This window comes from Lygodium microphyllum, chromosome 19 (assembly GCF_053477565.2).
Source record: "Lygodium microphyllum isolate KBCC chromosome 19, Lygodium_microphyllum_v1.1.10, whole genome shotgun sequence".
NCBI classification, from domain to species: Eukaryota; Viridiplantae; Streptophyta; class Polypodiopsida; order Schizaeales; family Lygodiaceae; genus Lygodium; species Lygodium microphyllum.
Window position 1 is genome coordinate 111,103,420 of NC_141153.1, and position 21,931 is coordinate 111,125,350.

Here is a 21,931-nt window from a genome sequence, read left to right on the forward strand (position 1 = left end):
GGAGGGGGAGGGAGAGGGAGCGAGGGAGAGGGAGAGGGAGAAAGAGGGAGGGAGAGGGAGAGGGAGGGGGAGGGAGGAAATGAGAGAGGGAGAGAAAGAGAACGAGAGGGAGAGGGAGAGGGTGAGAGAAAGAGAGGAAGAGAGGGAGAGGGAGAGAAAGAGAGGGAGAGGGAAGGGAAGGAAATTTAAGATAATATACGTATTGATAATGGTATGCAATGTGCTTTGCATACGGCCACGTACTTCATCAAAATGAACCCAAAATTATTGTTATAGAAGAAGAAACCCTTAAATTGAGTATAGGATAATTTCTCTCAGGTCTTATGACTATGAGTAGAATTGATTGAAATAAATTTTATTACTATAGTTATAAAATTTCATAGATGGCGCGCATTAATTTTAAAATGGATTACTTATACTCAAAGCCGAGATATAACAAAAAATTATCTACCGGGACAAACAAATCGTTGAGCATGATACAAGGCCGAGATATAACATCGGAAAATCTCTCGACTACTATATACAATGCAAGGTTTATGGTCAACTTGCAACTTGACGTACATCTCCATAAAGCTATCCATTTAAGCCTCGTTTGCTGTAATGTAGATAAGATGGCAAACGAAGAAGGTCCTATTGTTCAAGACCGCGAGTCGTATCTTAATCAGCGTGTCCCATGTCCTTGCTCTCAATGAAGTTGGCAATTAGAGGAAAACGCCGATTGTCTATAGAACACGTACGACGATTTGGCGATTTCAATTTGAGATCATTGATCAGGCGATTGCAGATTTTCAGCAAACGGTAATTTGAAGTTAGCATTTTTCATGCATTGTACTCTCAAGCTAATTGAAAACCATACACAATAAGATTGGGTCTTGTTGGAAAATTTTGTATCCAGGGGGGTGATGTCTCGACCCAACGGGGAGTGCACCCTTTGCGGTCAATTAGAAGAGTTCGTGGACGTGCGATGGATGGATTGCAGGAGCCAATCAACCACTCGCAAGGCCCATCTATACGGTCAATGCCAGAGGAGACAGACAACCTTCCCGACTTGCCTACAATCTTGGAGCCTGAGATGGAGGCAATGATCGATGCATTGATTCCCATGGATGTTGAGACATCTGACCCGCTTAGAGAGGAAGCATCCATACCATTATATGATGGGTGCCGAGTATCTCGGTTGAAGACATTGCTTGCACTCTTAAGTGTGCAAGCAAAATACGGTTGGAGCGATACGAGTGTGACTGAGTTATTCAGGTACCTTGCACACAGACTTCATTGTTTTTTTTTTAAAACAGTATTATTGCAAACATGGATGGATTTTTCAAGGTGTTTTATGATTTTTTCAGGTTATTGAAATATCATATATTGCCACCTGCAAACACCATGCCTGAGTCTCGTGATGATGCACGATATGTTTTACGGAAGCTTGGCATGGACTACAATAACATCCATGCATGTATCAACAACTGCATATTGTTTCGAGATGAATACGAGACTATGGAGACATGTCCAAAGTGTGGTGCTCACAGGTATCGACAGGACTTGCAAGGGCAGACCATCCCTCAAAAAGTCCTCAGACACTTTCCGCTCATCCCCCGCATAAACCACATGTTTCGCACGTCTGCCATGGCAAGCTTGACAACGTGGCATGTGCAGAATAGGTCCACGGATGGAGTGCAACGAATATCAGCAGATTCGCGCGCATGGAGCCACATTGACTCTACCTTCCCAGGCTTTGCGCGAGAGCCAAGGAATCTTCGGCTCGGTCTCGCTATGGATGGTGTGAACCCATTCGGTCTGCGCTCGACTTCTTACAGTGTGTGGCCTATAGTGCTTGTTAACTACAACATTCCTCCATGGCTTTCTACGAAGAAAGGACATCTCATCCTTAGCTTGCTCGTCCCGGGCCACTACAAAGTAAAAAATATGGATGTGTATCTTCGTCCATTAGTCGATGAGCTTAAGATTTTGTGGGAGGAGGGGGTCACGGTGCAAGATATGAGCAGGCGCGATGGTCGGCGGTCAGCCAACATTCGAGCCATTCTCATGTGGACGATGCATGACTTTCCGGGATTGGGAGAGTGCTCAAGTGAGCAGACCTTTGTTCTCGCCGGTAATATCTATATTTTATTTCATTCAATCAAGTATTCACTAGGTCGTGGATCGCCTTGCAGGTCTCGTTACCTCAGGTTATCATGCATGTCCATTGTGTGGGCCACAGTTAGACTCCCGAAGGTCACGAACCATGAAGAAGATGGTATATCAAGGACACGCCGCTTTCTTGCCAGAGGATCATGAACTCAGGGACGGTTTTCTTGGACGACCTCCAGCACGTATGAACGCTGCAAGCTGGTACGAGCTGAAAATGGTAAACCCGGAATCACATCCAAATGGAATGCGACGGTTCTCAGTTTTCTACGAGTTGCCATATTGGACCCACTTACAGGTCAACCACTTGTTGGATCCCATGCATATTTTCAAAAATGTGGGCAGCTTGCTATGGGACCACATCACAGGAAAGAGAGACACTATAGGGTCACGAATGGATTTAAAGGAGGTAGGTAAGATGGAGGCGCTTTGGCCGCAGTCGAGTGCTGAAGGGAGAGTGCAGCTTCCTCGCGCTCCCTGGGTTTTGTCTACCAAAGAAGAGCGCATTGTGAAGCAAGTAATCAAGTCTATCCGCACTCCGACGGGTATGATGCGTTCTCTCAGGTCCGCATTTTCTAAAGATGACCAAATGTCTGGGCTAAAATCCCATGATTGGCATAAGATATGTCAGGTTTGTGAACAGAATGGATTTTAATTAGCATGGACATTTTGAAATTTGAAAAGTGACCATTATTCTTAATGCTTTCTCATTTGTGGCAGTTTGTCCTACCGATCGCGATCGCAGGATGCCTAACTCCAGAAATTCGCGGGGCCATTTACAAGCTGTCAACTTTGGTGCAATGGATCTCACAGAAAGAGATTAAGACGTCCTCTATTGAATCCGCAAGGTGGGGAGCAGTTGAGACGGTCTGTCTCTTTGAGAAATACCTGCCCACTAGCATGCTCACGATACAAGTTCACCTTCTTGTGCATCTTGTGGATGAAGTGGAGATTGCTGGACCTGTCCATACGCGATGGATGTTCTTCCTGGAGCGCTTCATGAAAACCCTGAAAGGCTTTGTGCGACAACGAGCTCGTCCGGAAGGTAGCATGGCGGAAGGTTGGTTGGTGTCAGAGGCGTTAGTGCATATCTCACAATGGCTACCAACGGTGGAACCAGACAATGAAATGCTATGGACGCTGAAGGACGATGACAGGCTGACTGGAGATGTGGTGATTGGAAATGGGGTAGAAAAAAGAATGGATGCCTCAATGGAAGAGAAGGTGAATCGCTTTTGTATGTTGCACCATGCCTCCATGGAGACGTGGCTCGCCAAGTACCAGATTGCAAGGCAAGATCGAGAGGAAGCGCGAGCTGAATTTCGACGCAGTACGCGTCACCGACCAATTCGATATCCCGAAGGCATGGAGGAGATGCCGCGGTTTATGTCAACACGATGGTTGCATGGAGCCTTGACCGCAGCATCCAGCAAAGGGACAGAGGTCTCAATGGAGGAGTGGGAGTTCTCGAGGGGATGTAGTCCAAAGGTAATGAGGGGTTTAGAATGTGTCGTATCTAAATTTTCTTGCTACATCTAATTTGAGTGTTTCAATGTGCAATACAAAATATATAGTGCAGCGTGGTCGCACGGACGGCATTTTCGGGTGGAGCGTATTGACAAAATGCGCTCCACAATGGACTGTGGTGTCATGGCAAGGTTTGAGCAAGAGAGCCGGCGACGAGCAACGGATCCGAACACGGTTGTGGATGAGATGGAGTATTTTGGGAATTTGCAAAGTATTATTACGGTGGATTACCGTAGCTTCTCCATGATAATATTCGATGTGCAGTGGTTCAAAGTGGTACTTGGAGGAGCTGGCGCAACAGTTTGACGAGGTCCATCTGGATTTCTCGAAATAGATTCCGAAAAAAAATGGATGGATTTGCGCGACACCTTTGTGTTGCCGGCCCATTGTGAACAGGTACAACTAGTCATTTGCTTGCTAATTGTAATACGATATGGTTTAGGGTTTAGGGTTTGAAGACGGTTTGTAAGTGTTTGTGAACAGGTAATCTTCTATCCAAATCCCCGACAACCTCGATGGTGGTATGTTATACCTTCAACTCCTCGAGGTGCGAGAGTATACGATCAAAGCGATGTTCCAGGCATAGATGAAGAAAATATGCAAATAGAGGGATCGAAATTACAAGGGGTGGAGGCCACCGCAAGCTTGGAGCCCACATCGGCTAACAATGATGGAAATACAGAAGTCGTAGAATTTTTTGAGAACGAGGCAGACTCGTTCTTTTGTGGTGACATGTGTTTTGGGATCAAAATTTGATGTTGTTCATGCAAAAGAAAGACGTTATTTTCTCAATCACTCATCCTTTTGTGTCTTGTATTCTATGGTCTTAGCTTCTTCCGCACTTTCCTTACCATTGGAATAACAATCCTCATACTCATCATCCAAATTCTCATATTCAGATTTTTCATTATTCCCATGGCTCTTTTTCTTCATAGGACTTTTCACATTTGCAATGAGGGCCCAATTGTACAATATATTTAGGTCATACACCTTAGTCCATTTCCACTCTAGATTCTCTATGAGATCCTTAAGAGACTTAAAGTTTGCAGCTGGGTTACCAGCTAGCTCTCTTGACAAGTACTCAAGAATTCTATGAAGTTCAAGTTTATTAGTGGTACATGGTAGGTAACAAGCATTGGTTGGCTGACGGAAATCTTGGCCATCATGCAAAGAGGTACTGGTGATGTAGCATCATTCTTGGGTAACTTAGAAGTTGTGACTCCATTGGGTTTACTAGTTGCTTCTATAGCTTGCCTATTGTCATTCTCATCGTCTGAGAATGGCAAATCGATAGTTGCCAATACATACATCCAATCATGCTCATCCTTATGGAAAGGAATATACTTGGTTAAGGGTCTAAATTCATGCTTTTCTTGTGAGCCACCATTTAGTATTGCAAAGATAACACCAAGGTCAATTGGTGATATTTTCCAAGTGTCCATCTTTACTCAAATATCTAAGAATATCGAGCCATTACCCAAATCCTCTACCACTCAACTATTCCTCATCCATGGACTACCTAATAAAATATCATAGTCCACTCCCTTCATGACTACCAAGTTAACTAAGAATTGGAGTCCTGCTATCTTAGAGGCCAATCTTTTAGCACTCTCAATGGTCTCACTTTCATTCCATTTGCTATTGTAATATTAAACCATGCACTTTTCACTAGTGGGTTTCCCCAAGCTTGCAAGACTATAGGGCTGAGCACACTAACTTCTACTCTTGTGTCCACATTTCCTTTCTATGTGGCATCACCTAATGCAACACCAGGCAAGATTTCGTGCATTTTTGTGCCCTCCCAAAAGGCATTCACTTGTAGATATTTAGACAATGGATTTAGGGTTAATCTTGGTATATGCATATCTGCATCATGGTTTGGCAAGTTAGTTGCCCCGTGCTTGTCGAGTCTTTCTACTCTTTCTGCCAATGCTCTTGGATGGTTCGTCTATCTGTGGCATCTAGATTTTGCTTGTGTGGTGCTACATGGGGCATTTGTCAAGATTGTGGGAGAGAAGGAAGGAGTCTCACTTGTAGCTTTCTTGCTTGCACAATGGGGGAATACACACAAAGGTGGAGGCTGAAAATAGTTTTCCTCTTCTTAGTTGTATAAGCCAAAAAGAAGTCACTTACAAAGAAATAGAAGAACCCTATATATGGGTCTCAAACCAAAGACAACTAACTAAGGTGACATACTAACTGAGCCACAAACTAGAGTAGATAAGGATAGCTGTCATCTAGCTATTATTCATGGGCGGTGTACCAACTGCATCTACAACTGAAAAGTCGGTGACATAAATGCACAGCAGTCACCCTGGCATATCATGAGTGGAGCTCGATATCTCAACACTCCCCCTCGAGCTTAATCCCAATTCCTGCACACCAAGTAGGTCTGTGAACTTGCACAGCTTCTTTGCGCCCAATGCCTTCGTAAATATGTTAGCTACCTGATCCTCTGTGCTGACATAAACTAGATCAATAAGACCTAGTAAAACCCTCTCCCGCACATAGTGATAATGCACCTCAATGTGCTTTGTTCTAGCATGATAGACTGGGTTATTTGCCAAGTGTATACTGCTCATGTTGTCACAATAAATGACAACTGGCCCATATATAGGCTGATGCATATCATCAAGTAGCTTATGCAACCAAGCTACCTCACATGCAGCCATTGCTGCACCCCTGTACTCGGTCTCTGTGCTCGACAAGGCAACTGTAGGCTGTTTCTTACTGCTCCAAGTGACTGCAGCACTCCCAAAAGAGAACACATATCCACTGGTAGATCGTCTATCAGAAATACTACCAGCCCAATCAGCATCAGTATATCCATGCAGCTGTATCTGAACCCCAGTCTCATAAAATAGTCCATACTGCAATGTGGACTTCACATACCTAAGTATGCGTCTAGCCGCATCCAAATGCGGTTTCCTTGGAGCCTGCATAAACTGACTTACCAATCCAATAGCATAGCTCAAATCTGGCCTAGTAATAGTCATATAAATCAAACTTTCTACTATGCGTCTGTACATAGTAGGGTCTTCCAGAAGCTTATAAACCCACTTACAGCCAATTGCATTCTTACCTTTAGGCAAAGATACTAACTCCCATGTAGCATTTGCTTCCAAGGCATCCATTTCTTCATGCATGGCTTTCTCCCATTCTTCTTTTCCCATGGCTTGCTCAAAAGAAGTGGGTTCTGGTTTCTGTATCACTTTGACTATATATGCATAGTGAATGGCTGTAAATCCATCATATTTCAGCCTATCCACAGGATACCTAGCTCTGATAGACCTGCGCAAAGTAGGTTCACTCCTAGGTGCTCTCAAAACATCCCTGGTCTTCCTTACTTCAAGTGTAACAATAGAAGGAATACCCAACTCATCATCAATACTCTATTCTGAGCCACTGGATTCACCATCCACATAAAAGTGACCTGCATTCACATCAAACATGGGCTGAACTACCTTCTCTTTTCCTTTTCATGATACCTGCATACCACTATTTGCACTGCCTTGAGAAGATTCTCCTGATCTCAATCTGCCTGTCCATGGCGAAGAATGTGAACCACTGCTAGAGGACGCTCCAGGTCCACTAATATCTTGTGACTGTTGCTGAGAATTCTGTGCAACATTACCATTTTGTGCATCTACATTATCAATCACATTTACTGGTTTATACCAGCTACTCATCTCATCAAAAACAACATATCTGCTCACTGTAAACTTACAAGTAGAAGGGTTATGGCATCTATACCCTTTTTGCTGCAGAGAATAACCAATAAAGATGCACTTCTCAGCTTTTGGATCCAACTTGGATCTCAACTCATCTGGCACATGAACATAGGCAATGCAGCCAAAAATTTTCAAATGAGAAATATCTGGTTTCCTACCAGTATACCTCTCCTCTGGAGTCATGCCATGTATTGCTGCAGTGGGAGTCCTGTTCATTATGTAGACTGCTGTAGCAACTGCCTCAGCCCAATAAACAATATGCCTGTTTTTTCTTTCTGCAATTCCATTTTGCTGTGGGATATGACTGCATGAATATTGCTGCTTTATGCCATGCTCCTGCAGGAACCTTGCAAACTCATTTGAGAGGTACTCTCCCCCTCCATCTGACCTTAGGCATTTTATCTGCAGGCCTGTTTCTTTTTCAACCATAGCTTTAAGAGTTTTGAAATGCCCAAAAACTTCACTTTTCTTTTTCATAAAATACACCCAAACTTTTTTGCTATAGTCATCAATAAAAGTGACAAAATAATGACAGCCTCCAAGAGATGCAGCTTTAGTAATCCACACATCAGAGTGGGTTAATTCCAATGGCTTCTTACTCTCTTGAACATGTCTAGGAAATGGTTTCCTTGCCTGTTTTCCAAACTGACAGGCTTCACATACCTTATGCATTTCTGCAACCTTGAATTTAGGCAATCCTGCAACAATATTTTGGGCTTGCATTGATTTAAGTCGTTGTACATTAACATGACCAATGCGTTTATGCCAGATATCAATATCTGCAACTACACAGGTCCCATGTGCAAACATTGCTGCACTCAATTCAGGCATGTCTGCATCCAACGTAAACATTCTGCCCTTCTTCTTTCCTTTTGCTATCAAGCGACCTTTATTTTTCATATCCTCAACAAAGCATCCATGAGGATTAAATCTGACCTGCAAGCCCTGCTCAACCATTTGACCAACAGAAACCAGATTCTTGGTGATATTCAGGACATGAAATACATCTGACAGGTATTTCTTTTTCCCATCCTGCATAGACAAAGGAATTTTTCCAATCTGCACAATAGGATGTGTAGTATCATCACCAGTCTCCACAAATCCTGGTTTTTCCATTTTCCTTGTATCCTCCATCCATTCTGCATGACCTGTCATGTGGTTTGATGCACCTGAGTCAACATACCATACATCGTTGCTTTCTTCTGCACTTGTCACAGAATTGTTCATGTGCTGCACCATAAACAAATGCTCATTTCTGTCATCACCCTGTCTACTAGAAGATGCATAATTTCCTTGTTGCAATTTCCCATTCATGATGTCATTCTGCTTTTTATAGCAGTCTTTAGCCATATGACCCATTTTACCACAGTAGTAGCATTCAACATTACTGTTTGTATTTTGGTCTCTTTGCCATCCACCACGACCTCTTTGGCTCCCCCTGCCTCTAGAGTTACCATGTCCTCCTCCATAGGACTGGTTTTCTTGAGTTTGCTGCATATTCTGATTTCTGCCACGGCCTCCAAATCGGCCTCCTCTACCTCTGCCTCTACCTCTTCCAGCATTTGAGTAGAAGACAGTTTCTTTTGAAGTTCCTCCTGAAGAAGATGCACCACCATTTCTCTGCTCCCCAGAAATTAGAAGAGCAATCAACTCCTCAAAATCAGGAAATCTTTCACGAACTGAAATGGATGTCCGAAACTGTGCATAATCCTTTCCTAGACCATTCAAGGTCACAAAAACTAAATCATCATCTTCCACTGGCGACCCAATGGAAGCAAGTGCATCTGCAATCTTCTTCACCTTCATGTGGTAGTCATTGATGCTCATACTTTCTCTTTGCACATTATGCAACTCTTACTTGAGCTGCATTTTCGTGGCTTGCGTATTTGTGCTATACATTTTTGACAAAGTATCCCATGCCTCCTTTGGCATACTTGCATCCTGAATATGCACAATCATAGAGTCTGAAATACTGATAGACAGCCAGTACATAACTTTCCTGGCTCTCTCATGCCATGCTTTGAATGCCTGCATTTGCTGTTGATTGGGAACATCAGGAAGAACTGGTTCTTCTTCATTTCGTGCAACAAATTCCCAATATCCTTTTTCCATAAGGAAATTTGTCATTCTAAACTTCCATTCTTGGAAGTTGTTCTTGTCAAGCTTTTCTGTTACAATCTGTGAAAGAGAATCAAACACCATTACAAAATACTGCAAAAAATTCTGTCACTACAGAGAACACAACTTCAGCCTCACAAGGGCAAATCTGCAAAACTGACGAAAGTGGTATTTAACCACACAGTCACTTCCTAGTGATGATTTTGCATCAACAGGCAACAAGGATGATTCTGTAACTCCCAATGTCTCTGCGCACAGGCATACGATGCAATTTCTACAGTAACTTTTCACCGACCTGTAGAACAGTGGCTGCACAGCATAAAACTGGGCCTTTTCCTGAGTGCGTGCAGAAAACTTCCGCCTCCAAAACAGGCCCCGAAATGGCCTCAAATCAGAAAAACAGGGTCGCCAAGGGCTAAAGCCTTTCCCACAGCATATACTGCCCTCTTGCTTCACCGCGAAGGGCGTCTCAACCTGAGACAATGCACTCTTGCAATTTTCGGCTGTGCTACCTGCAGATATCTGCTCCCAAAACAGAAAATGAAAGCAACACTGCTCCTCTTACTAGAACACCGTGAGCTTGGCTTGCTTTCTTGAGCTCCTTACCACGAACAAGGCTCTGATACCATGTCAAGATTGTGGGAGAGAAGGAAGGAGTCTCACTTGTAGCTTTCTTGCTTGCACAATGGGGGAATACACACAAAGGTGGAGGCTGAAAACAGTTTTTCTCTTCTTAGTTGTGTAAGTCAAAAAGAAGTCACTTACAAAGAAATAGAAGAACCCTATATATGGGTCTCAAACCAAAGACAACTAACTAAGGTGGCATACTAATTGAGCCACGAACTAGAGTAGATAAGGATAGCTGTCATCTAGCTATTATTCATGGGCGGTGTACCAACCGCATCTACAACTGATAAGTCGGTGACATAAATGCACAACGGTCACCCTGGCATATCACGAGTGGAGCTCGATATCTCAACAGCATTGACGTGCCTCTTGATTTCAAGTGTGTAGGGGAGACTAGTGGACTCACACTAAAGAGATCATTAATCTCATCCTCCAAGACAAGCTCTACATCTTGCAGGTGTAGTTGAGCTTCTTTCACCTACCCTTTGACTTTGTCCACAACTTCTAATTGGTGTTTTGGGTTAGGGTATTCCCCAACCTTGGCACTTTCCTTTTCTACTATCATAGGGGTAGATGTTTCTACCTCCACATCTATGACCTACCTCCCTTTGGTCAGTATGGTGTCATTGTCAGTTTTGAGTGTTATCTTGGCATCTTCCATCTTCCTTCTCCTTCTCAAATTCTTCTTTCCATTAGATGTTGCATCTAAGTTTCTAGGTCTAGGTAATGAGATACCTGCCCACTTCAATTGAGCTTGAGTCATGACATTTAGTGGGATTGGTGTGGCTTCATCATTAGGTGTTTCAACACTAAAGAGTCCAAGTGGTACTGATGGCACAATTTCCATACTAGTTGAGTGTTTTTGTCTAGGGCAATCAATGTACAAATGTGTAACTCCACACTTTGGACACCTTAAGTCATCCTTGTTCTTGTTTGCTTGCTCTTTTTTAGGGCAACATAATGAAATGTGCCTTGGACGTCCACAAGTCCAACATGCTAGTGGCTCTTGGTTTGGGTCCCCTCCTAGACCTTTACCTCTTCCCTTGCCTAAAGCCATAATCAGCACTGGTCTAAATTCCATGAATATAGGATTACCCTCCTCACCATAGGAGACATAGGGATTCACATACACTTTGTCCTCTAGTGGCTCCTCTACAAAATGTATCGATGCATTGCTTGGTGAATGGGTCACTATGGGTGGCCTTGGGATTCCTGTTGGGTTGATGTCAATCCTAGGGCAATTAGGTTTGAGTCATTGGGTGCTAGTAGAGCTAATAGAGCTCCTCTTTCAAATAGGGCTCTCTATTCCCTAGATAGTAGGGTGGATGAATATAGGGTTGTGGGTATGGGAGCCTCCTTGGCAATCAATAGTGCATTGCATCATGTCCAAATCTACCATAGTTATTAGCATAAGGCGATGATCTAGGGTCAATACATATTATTGAAAGATGGTTCCCACCACAATGCACACACTATATGTGGGGTTTCACTGGCCTTCTCAACATGTCTTGTAGCTTGGCCAACTCTAACTTCAAGCTATCTATCTCTTGGTTTTGGTCAATTTTTTTTCCTTATCTTGTGTGCTATGACTTGATCACTCACTAAGGGTCATGGTTCTCTCGATAATCTCTTGCATTGTTGTTCTTGAGCTTCTCTCTCTCAGGAAGTCATCCATGTGTATTGCCTCTTCAATGAGCCTAGTTAACATATTCCTTTGTAGGTTTGAGTTACTAGCTAAGGCCTTATAGAGTTCTTTCTTTTAGATTTTTTTGATAAATATGGTGGAGATAGCTCTCTCATTAGGTTTCTTCATTGCTAGAATCTTCTTGTAGAGACTTCTCACATGAGTGACATAATCTTAAATTTCCTCCTTGTCATTTGGCTGACATTCATCAACTTGACAATGAGGTTGTGGAGACTTCTCACATGAGTAGTTGTTACACTCAACGTTGTCTAGGCTAGTAAACCAAGTTCATCCCTTCTCCCTTAGGCAGTGTCCAAAAATTTGTGCATGTTGACCAAGGTACATGAGGCTATTTGCCTCACATACTTGCTCAAACTACTCAATGAAGCTATAAAGATTGTTACTACCTGTCTGATACTTCTCAAGTTGCTTTGCAACTATAGGTATCTTGGTGTCTCTTCTACCATTTGGGGTGATTCCTAATCCAGCTAGACCTAGCAATGAAGTCGCTAGGGCTTCTCTACTTTGGTATGTGGCAATGTTATCTAACAGTTACTTCATGAGACGTTCACTCAATGTAAGATCAAAATCTAATGCTTTCTCCCTATCGACATTTCCTCCTACTCTATTTTTGCTTGTGATGGCTAGGACTCATTGGACCTCATTGAGATTTATCTCCTAGTGTAGGCTCTGAGCACGTTGCTCCTAGTTGTAGCTGGCTAACTGCTCTAGGGCAACCTTCCTAGCCTCCTCTCTTCCTCTAGATTGGCTATGATTTTATCTATGGATCTAGCATGGTGTGCTATTTTTGTTTGATGGTCGTATCATGATATGAGTTGTTGTATGTCAACTTGAAAATATCCTAGGTTAAGGTCTTGGTTGTCCATTTCGCAAGCAGAATCATGGCACTCTTCCAAAATGAATGGCACCTCATCAGGCATCACACATCGGCGATAGATGTCATCAACCCCTTGCCGATATAATGTACCTGCGATCAAGGCAAACTTTAACGCTTGCTGCTTAATTTTCCTTCTCTCAGCTTTAGATAATTCGGATCCCGCCTCTCCCGTCGATAAATAATGCGTTATTGCAGCGTACCAGGAGGGAATAGATGCCGTATCTATTTTAAATAACAACTCCATGTCACTACCTTCAGCCACAGATTCTTTCGGCTCCCCAAAGTCCACAAGACATTCCACGATGCCTTGCAACCTTGGTGGCTTACTACGGATTTCATAATCAAATTCCTGCAAAGTGATCAACCACTTTGCTAGACGATTAGGCGGCTGTAGCTTATTCATCAATAATCGAAGTCCCTCCGCCTTCGTATAAAGCATGACTTTCTCATAGAGAATATAATGCCTGAATTTCTTGGTCCCAAAGACCATCGCTAGACACAACTTCTCCATGTAGGTATAATTGATTTCGGATATCCCCAGCTTCCGGCTAGCAAAAGCAATCGGGTGGTACCACTTCTCTTCCCAAATTTGGACTAGCTGATACTATACATGGTGGCTGCTGAGAATATATAGAACACCTCGCCTCTTTTAGGTGCTTTTAAAATGGGAGCTCTTGCTAGCTCTTGTTTCACATCCTCGAATGCTACCTTACAAGGGTCACCCCATACAAACAAACAGCTAAAGGACAATAAATTTGTAAGCGGCAACGTTCTTTCTGCCAAGGCGTTTATGAATCTACGGTAATAACCAACCGAAGAAGAAAGCTATGAACTTCTTTCGGAGTGCGCGGTGGACCCATGGCAACTATAACTTTAACCTTCTCGGGGTCTGTCGCAATTCCTACCGAACTGACCACATGACCCAGCAATAGCCCATAAGGTACTCCAAAAACACACTTCGTGGGTTTAGGGCGATGCAAAATTGTCTACAGCGCTCAAAGCATTTTCTTAAAATGATCAACTACCTTCCTCTCACGGTGGCGGCCCCTAAGTCATCAATAAACACCTTCAACTCTTCAGGGGATATGTCACCGAATGTCTTATTTGCTGTTCGTTGCCACGAACCAGGCGCATTGCATAAACCAAAGGCCATCACATGGTACGCAAAAGTACCAAATACAGTAATAAAAGTTGTTTTCAACTTGTCCTCTTCTGCAAATCTGGTTATATCCTGCAAAGCAATCCATAAACGAATATATCTCCCTACCCGCTAATTGATCCAAAATCTGGTCAATAAATGGCAACGGGTAGTAGTCCTTAACTATCTGCTTATTCAGCTCTCTAAAGTCTACACATAATCGAATTTGATTATTTTTCTTCTTTCTGATCACAACTGGCGAACACCATTCCATGTGTTGCACAGGAAAAATCAAACCCGCTTTTCGAAGCTTCTGTAACTCTTCAAACAGCCCGTCCCTCAGTTCGAAAGGCATACGCCTTACTTTCTGTCGTACAGGACGACTGCCCTCTTTCAACGAAATTGTATGAACAGCAAGACTAGGAGGAATGCCTCTCAGCTCATCCATAGCTCCAAGCAAAGATATCACGGAATTCCTGAATCAAGGCCACATAGTCCTCCCTTTCTGCTGTGCTGAGCATAGAACCTAATTTAATTGGCCATGAATCATCAGGAGTACCAAGGTCTAGCTCGATAACATCTGCATCTCTTATACGATCTTGGCCCTCTATCGGCTCGTTCAAAGTGATCTGATAGATGTCTTCCGTGGTGGATCCCTCTTTGGACTCATCACTCGATGATGTCTCACTGGCCGATAAATCTTCTAATGTCTCCAATTCTGTAGAAGATAGAGGAGCTCTCTCACTCTACGGGGACTCAGGATAAGCATCAACCACCACACGCTGGGCACCTCTGCCGAATATCAGTCGACCGGCGGGTATATCTACTTGGCAGTCCGCTTGCAAGATCCAAGGTCGTCCGAGTAATACTTGGTAACTTGGACGGCCTGCAAAACGAATCACCCTAAAGTCCAACAGGCATTCTACATTTGCAACAGTGACATGGACCTTAGTAATGCAGCCTTCCGGCTGCCTCAAACTATCATCTGCCATTCTGAGGATTGTGGAGGTATCTTTCTGGATCGCAAGACCCAACCTTTCCATCAGTTCAGAACTCATAATGTTAACAGATGATCCCGTGTCGACAATGGCATAATCTACTAATATCCCATCGACATAGGCTGCAACCCTTGGGCAATGCTTCTCAGCATGCTCGAACCAGTCATCACCAACTCGCGCAATACCCAAAGGTTCTACGATATAACCGGTACGTAGGATCTTTCTAAATTCCTTGCGTACTCCTGGGGAAAGCTTAATAAGCTGTAAAAGATTCACATCCGGCTTGACTTCACAAAGAGAGCTCGCCAAATCGAATTCATGATAGTTCGATAGAGTTCGCTTTTCACGCCAAACCATCTGCTCTTTAGGTCACTGAACCGGCTTTATTGCCTCTTTCTTAACTTTCACCTTCTTCTTTGGTGGTTCCTTATCGGCTTTACTTTCTACGGCCTTCAAAGGTCCCCCTTCCATGGCAGGATCCAAAACTTGCATTCCTTTGTCGCCTTATTTAGGGTTTCCGTCGACAGGCTTATCCTTGTCGGCTTCTCTACCCTTTTGACCTCTTGTAAGAACAGCTCGCAGATTAGAGGTTTCAGCATCATTAACGCGTACAGCCTCAATCAAACTAACCCCACTACCACTGGGTAGCTCCTCCACTGTAGTCTTTGGTCGTTGAAGTATTTGTTTAGGCCCATCTTCTCGCTGGGAATCATTTCCTTGCACACGATGATTAACAGGCCCTGGTTGCCGACTACCGCGCTGGAGGAAACTGATCTTACTCCAGCAAGTAGCTGCTAAATGGCCGGATTTTCCACAGATGTCGCACTTAACATTTGGGCAATTTCTTGGATAGTGCTGCCCACCACACCATTTGCAGCTAAACCTCGAAGGTGCACCCTCATCTGGGTATCTACTTCCTATCAAATTTTGTTGTTTTTTAAGGAAGTTGACATCAATGGCTATTTGCCGATACTGCTCCGTAATCATGTCGGTATAATGCTTCATCATGTCCTTAAACTCGCCAAGAACATTGGAAGCGCTCGACTCATAGCCTTGGTCATTACCATGTCGTTCCATCGGCCTAACAATTCGATTAGGCACTGGTTGTTGAGCCACAGGCATGGTATTAGAATTGACCGCCTGACCTCCACCATTTGGAGCCATTTGACTACCCGTAGGCATCGACATGCTAGGGGGAGCTGGTAATAAAGGGACATTCTGCATCATGTTCCCTCTCCCATTAGGGTTAGCCATCGCTATCCCTTGGCCACTACTGCCATTGGCCATCGTCATATTGTTTCCCAATACTAAACCCATATTCGAATTGCCTCAAGAAGCATAGGCTGCTTGTAGTCGGGATTCCACCTCTTGTGCTCGTGTAATGGCAGTATCTATATCCCCCAAGGGGACACTACTCAACTGCAATTGGATGTTAAAGTCCAAACCATGTAGGAAATATTGCAATTGGGCAGCTGTGGGGATAGGAATAGAGGTGTCCAACTTACGGAAAACCTCTTTTATTTTCTTCGCATAAGCACGAATATCCTCGTGTGGTTCTTGGCGGGTCACGTTGAGTACACGCAACCAATATTGCCCACCCCTTTCAGGGGCAAACTCCCTTCGAAAAGCTCCATAAAATGAATCAATATTCAATATGGTTCCAGCTTCTAAACCATGATACCATATAGCGGCTCTTCCTTTGAGAGTCATGTTGAAGAACATCATTAAATGTCCTTCTTCTTGGATGCGACAGTTAAACATCAGCTTTAGAAACTCCCTAATGTGGAGTTCCGCATCTTCCTCAACTAACCCATTAAAAATGGGTAGCGGGTAACCTAGAGCCGGCAAATCCGTCGTTCCTGCTGGAATTGCAATAGGCTGCGCCATAAAGAGGATTGGATTTGCACTAGGAATAGGGGACGGCGGGGTTACACCTCCCGCACTTGATATAGACTGGCTTATGGAAGAAAGGGGAGCACTAGAGCTTCCACCTTCTCCTAACTTACTGCTTGTGGCCCCAAGACCACTAGATCCACTCCCTCGTAAGGGTTCAGCACCACTACGCTTAGGGGAATATCTCCTAAAAATTTCAGCACGTCGCCTAGCTCTTTCGTCTCTTTCTTGCTTTTGGATTTCTGCTAGACGATGCTTATCGATAAATAACAGATCAATCACAGTATCCTTTGGCATAAACTGCTAGTTGGTCCCTAGACAACCAGGATTCGAGGACCGCCACTTTTAAGCGGCTCCCGGCAGACGCACCACTGATGGAACCTAGAACGGGCCGGCACTGGCTCGTGCACTAACCGGACCTCTATCTCACGCGCTCAACAACCCCACGGCCTCGCGGCCAGGAGCGTTGATGACACATACATTGCCTTCCTAAATATCTTGCGTTTGTATTACATCGTTTGTAGTCCACTCTTCTCTCACCCACTACTCCTCAGAGGGAGTCCCTTACACATTGCCTAATGGAACGAAGCACAGACATAGGGGGTCCTCCAACGGCTGAGTGCCGCCACCCCTCTGCGACTCTCCTACACCTTGGGGATTGGCCCCTCGGTGCGTCGCTCAACATAAAAACATTTCGCACAAAATCCACTCAAGGTACCATTTAATCGTATACAGGAATGTACCATTATCCTTACTTCTCTTTCCCCTAGACCCCATGACTAGCCTATGGCTTAGGGTGTCCTGTCTCTCAATCAACGTGGGTCAAGGTCCTAATGAAAGCAATTGCTGTGCATCCAGGATTTCTGATACCTTTAAATATTTCCATGGTTTATGCATATTGTGGATGCTAAGTGCTCAAACAATTATAAAATCAATATTGTGCACATGTGGAAAACATCCTTTTAATGGTTTTCAACTACCGTTCTTATGCGGCGTTGCACGAACCTAGCACCGAGGAAACCCTCGTGCTTCTAGGCTCTCATTCTATAATTATTCACCGACCTATATGGCATACAAACAAAAACCAGCAATCTTTTCATCATTTTACTCCACATTTAGACACATTTTAACCACTCTACCCTCCCATCAATCAAATGTTGCATTGTCGTATAGATTTATAAGGCATTTGGCCATCATTTTATGTGTAAAAAGCGGAAAAAAGCGTAGTAGAACAAGAAGGTGGGGCTGAACTGAGACAAATCCTCATGCTTCAGTCCCCACAAGCACTCACGAACATTGTTCTTAATTTTCATTAATTTTTCGCACCCAAAATGCATTTTTCTCCTATTTTTAGTGATTTTTCTCTATTTTTCTTATTTTCCTTATTTTTTGCATTATTTAATTACTAAAAATTCAAAATAGGTTATGGGCTGTGGCCCTTAGTTTCTTCTTGCAACAAAAATGAAAATTTAGTTGGTGTTCCTATTTATTCTTCCATTTTTATGCTCAAAAACATCATTTTTCCTTGATTTTCCATATTTTACGTGTTTTAGTGTATGATTTTGAGACACAAGATGCATGTTTTTCTGATTTTCTGATTATGATCAACAAGTACTCATGGAAAATAGCAACATAAATAATTTTTAGCCCAGATGAACAACATTTTATCAATCAAAAGCCATAAAATCTCAAATTTCCTTTGAAAATATTGAATTACCACTTATTTGCGTGTCTCGGGTTTCATATCCATGGCTGCAAATTTGAAAATCAGCAGCACTTCATGCTCATGACGATCACAAGTCACCATTTCCAGCCCGTGGAGCAATCCGATCGATGCCGGACAAGCCTCCACCATTCTTTCTTCTTCCTTTCTCTTCCCACATGAACTCCCCCTTAGAGGAGAGAGAGGGAGGAGAGAGAAAGACTGATTTTCTCTCTCCCTCTACAGGCTGCCATTGTCTGCACAGACCGGAGCGATGCGGAGCGTGGAATGAGTGTAGTTGCCTGCTGCAATTTGTTTCATGGCTTGCTTTCAAGAAAAATCTTGCAATGGGGGGGGGGTGGGGCGTTTCTTTCGCGACGGCTCTGTTCAGCCGCCGCCCCCCTCCTAATTCGTTTTTTTTTTGTGAAGGGGGGGTGCCCCTTCCCAAAGGCACCCCTTCACTCCTTTTGGATAGCTCCCCAATTTTGACCGGCCTTTTGGCCCTTTTCCCGTCTCTCTCGCATACGGTGTCCGAATCCCGATTTGAAAATTTCTGTGAGCTCGTCTCGGCATCCCGCACTGACTGACAGCTCCACTGACCGCCACAGGCGCATGGAAAAATTACTAAAAATCCGCAAGTGTTGCCCGGGCGTCCTTAGAGCACTTTGACGCTTAAAATCGTCCTAGGTCGAGCCGCCGCCTTTGACATTGGATATTTTTCCCTTGATATTCATAATTTTTAGCTATTTTTAAGCAATTCTCGGCACCAAAATTCCGCTCTCACCTTGATCTTTCGACCTCTAGATTCTAGGAAGGATTCTTTTCATTCCCTAGTGGGGAGGGGGAAAGGTGGAATAGAATAAGTTGAAGTAAGGCAAAATCAATAGGTGGAATGAAGAGGTGAAGTCAAACATGTAAGGGGAAATGAAACACACAAGGGAAAACTAAAACCTCAATCAATGCCGAAAATATGAAAATCAACTCTTCATTAAGGAAGAATGTCATAAAATTTTGGGAAAAGAATAAGAACTATTTGAAGGAAAATTCTCTTTTTATACTTAAGTATGTCTTCTTTCCATAAAAGCATGGTCAACTCTTGTTTATCTTCTAGCAAGGAAGTTTCTTAAAAACACTAATGGTGAACCATGATTGTGTGACAAGAAATGAAGATGGCATCACAATAGGATCGTGCCCATTGTCTTCCATTCATGGAAGAGGAAAGAGCGAAATATGGCCTCTTCCTTGAAAACCACGCTCACAACTAGCTGAAGTTTCGTAGCATCCATAGCATCACAGAGTTGGTGGCTAAGGAGGAGGTTGCCAAAAGGGTCATAAAGCAATGCAACATGGCTAAGTACATCAAAAAGTTTGAACAGGAACTCGACCATGCCAAGTGTGTTGACTTCTTGAGGACCTACAACCCTAATAGGGAATGTGGGACAGTGATTGTGGGGAGGGGAGAAGAAGCAAAACAAATTCAAATTCAGGTCAGTAAGACCTTGGTGGAGAAGGCACTAGGTCTAGAACCCAAGGTGGAAAGGAGACAAAAGAGGGATGTATACGCCATGCTAAACATGAGGAAGGAGCAAGTCTTGACAAATGACAACGTAAGCATTCAGGACATCCCTGACCCATAAATCTGAATGCAGGCAAAAGTCATCCACTCCCTCTTCTTCAACCAACGGTACAACTCCATTATGCTCAAAATCAGTATGCCAATGCTGGAGAGCTTGGCAGCTCATGCACTGGATGAAATAGATTGAAACACCTATGTGAAAAAGACTATTGATCAATCTGCTAGATTGCGCAACTCATGACACTGTGGTCTGATATTGCCCTTTTTCCCACAATGATGGCAAGTGACATTAGCGTTGCGCCCATGCGACTTACTACGCGACTTTCCACGAGATTTGGACCGACCCTTCTGAGAGTCACGGCCACGACCATTCCCACGGTCATTCCTATCATTCCTGCCTCTAACTGTCAAAGCATGAGAAACACGAGAGACATCCAAGTTCTTCTTGTTGATCTCTTCCTACAGAAGAGCACTCTCTACATCAGACAATTTCAGCTCAGTAATGAGAAGCGCAAGGACAAGGGGAAGGATAAAGTGCAGGAAAAGTCTTCTGATCATAGTATTGTACCTGCGAAGTCTAGTGTAAAGATCGAAGAGATCAATGTTACACAGACTGAGGAGCCATCTGACGGTGATGAGTTTATCTTAGCAGCTAGTTCATCTGACAACTCACACTTGACTGAGACTCCTAGCATATATGCACAATGTTGGCTTTTGGATTCACGCGCGTCTTTTCATGTGACGCCTTATCGTGAGTGGTTCCACTTCTATCGCACTATATCAGGGTCAGTCAGGCTTGGAGATGACAGGTCTTTGGCTATTGTGGGCAGTGGTGACATACAGTTGCAGTTTTCCACTGGCAGTTCTTTTGTGCTCAAGGATGTATGTCATGTACCTGCGCTTATGCGCAGCCTTATGTCTGCAAGTTAGCTGGATGATGCAGGGTTTCACATTGGTTTTGGAGACTCTGCCTAGAAGATTAGCAGAGAAGACAGACTTGTACTGGCCAGAGGTGCCAAGGCTAGCAGCCTCTATCCTCTTGTAGTGGATGGTCCTACAATTGATCATGTTTTGTCAGTGGGTTCTATCCCACATGTATCACTTTGGCATGCCCGTTTGGGGCATATGTCTTTGAAGGGAATGAAAATGCTTTCTGGTTTGCAGTATCTTCCGCCTTTAGACTATGCATGTTTTCACTCGTGTGATCATTGTCTTTATGGTAAGCAGAATAGGTCTATGCATAAGAAATCGGGTAGGCCACACATGGATGAGCCCTTGGATTTGGTGCATTCCGATGTTTGTGGGCCCATGCCTTGTATGTCTATGGGTGGCGCGAAGTACTTTGTTACCTTCATTGACGATTTTTCTAGGAAAGTGTGGGCTTATCCTATAAAGCAGAAGTTCGATGTCTTGGCAGTCTTTCAGCATTGGCTTGCTCTTGTTGAGAACCAGACTGGGTATAGGCTGAAATGCCTTAGGACTGACAATGGGGGAGAATATGTCTCACGTGCTTTTGAGCAGTTGTCTGATGACAGGGGTATTAAGTGTCAGTTGACCACCCCTTACACCCCACCCCAGAATGGTTTGGCTGAGCGCATGAACAGGACTATTCAAGAGCTGTGTGCTCTATGCTTAGCCATGTAGGCCTACCACAGAGATTTTGGGCTGAGGTAGTTATTACGGTAGTGCATGTCATAAACCGATCGCCTTCTAGTGGTTTGGATTTCCAGGTTGCAGAGGAAGTTTGGGCTGGTAAGCCACCCTCTTATGCGCATCTCCGTGTCTTTGGATGTGAGGCATTCTGCCATGTGCCCAAGGACAAGAGCAGTAAGTTGGATCCAAAGAGCATTAAATGCATCTTTCTTGGCTATGGTGATTCAGGAGAGATGGG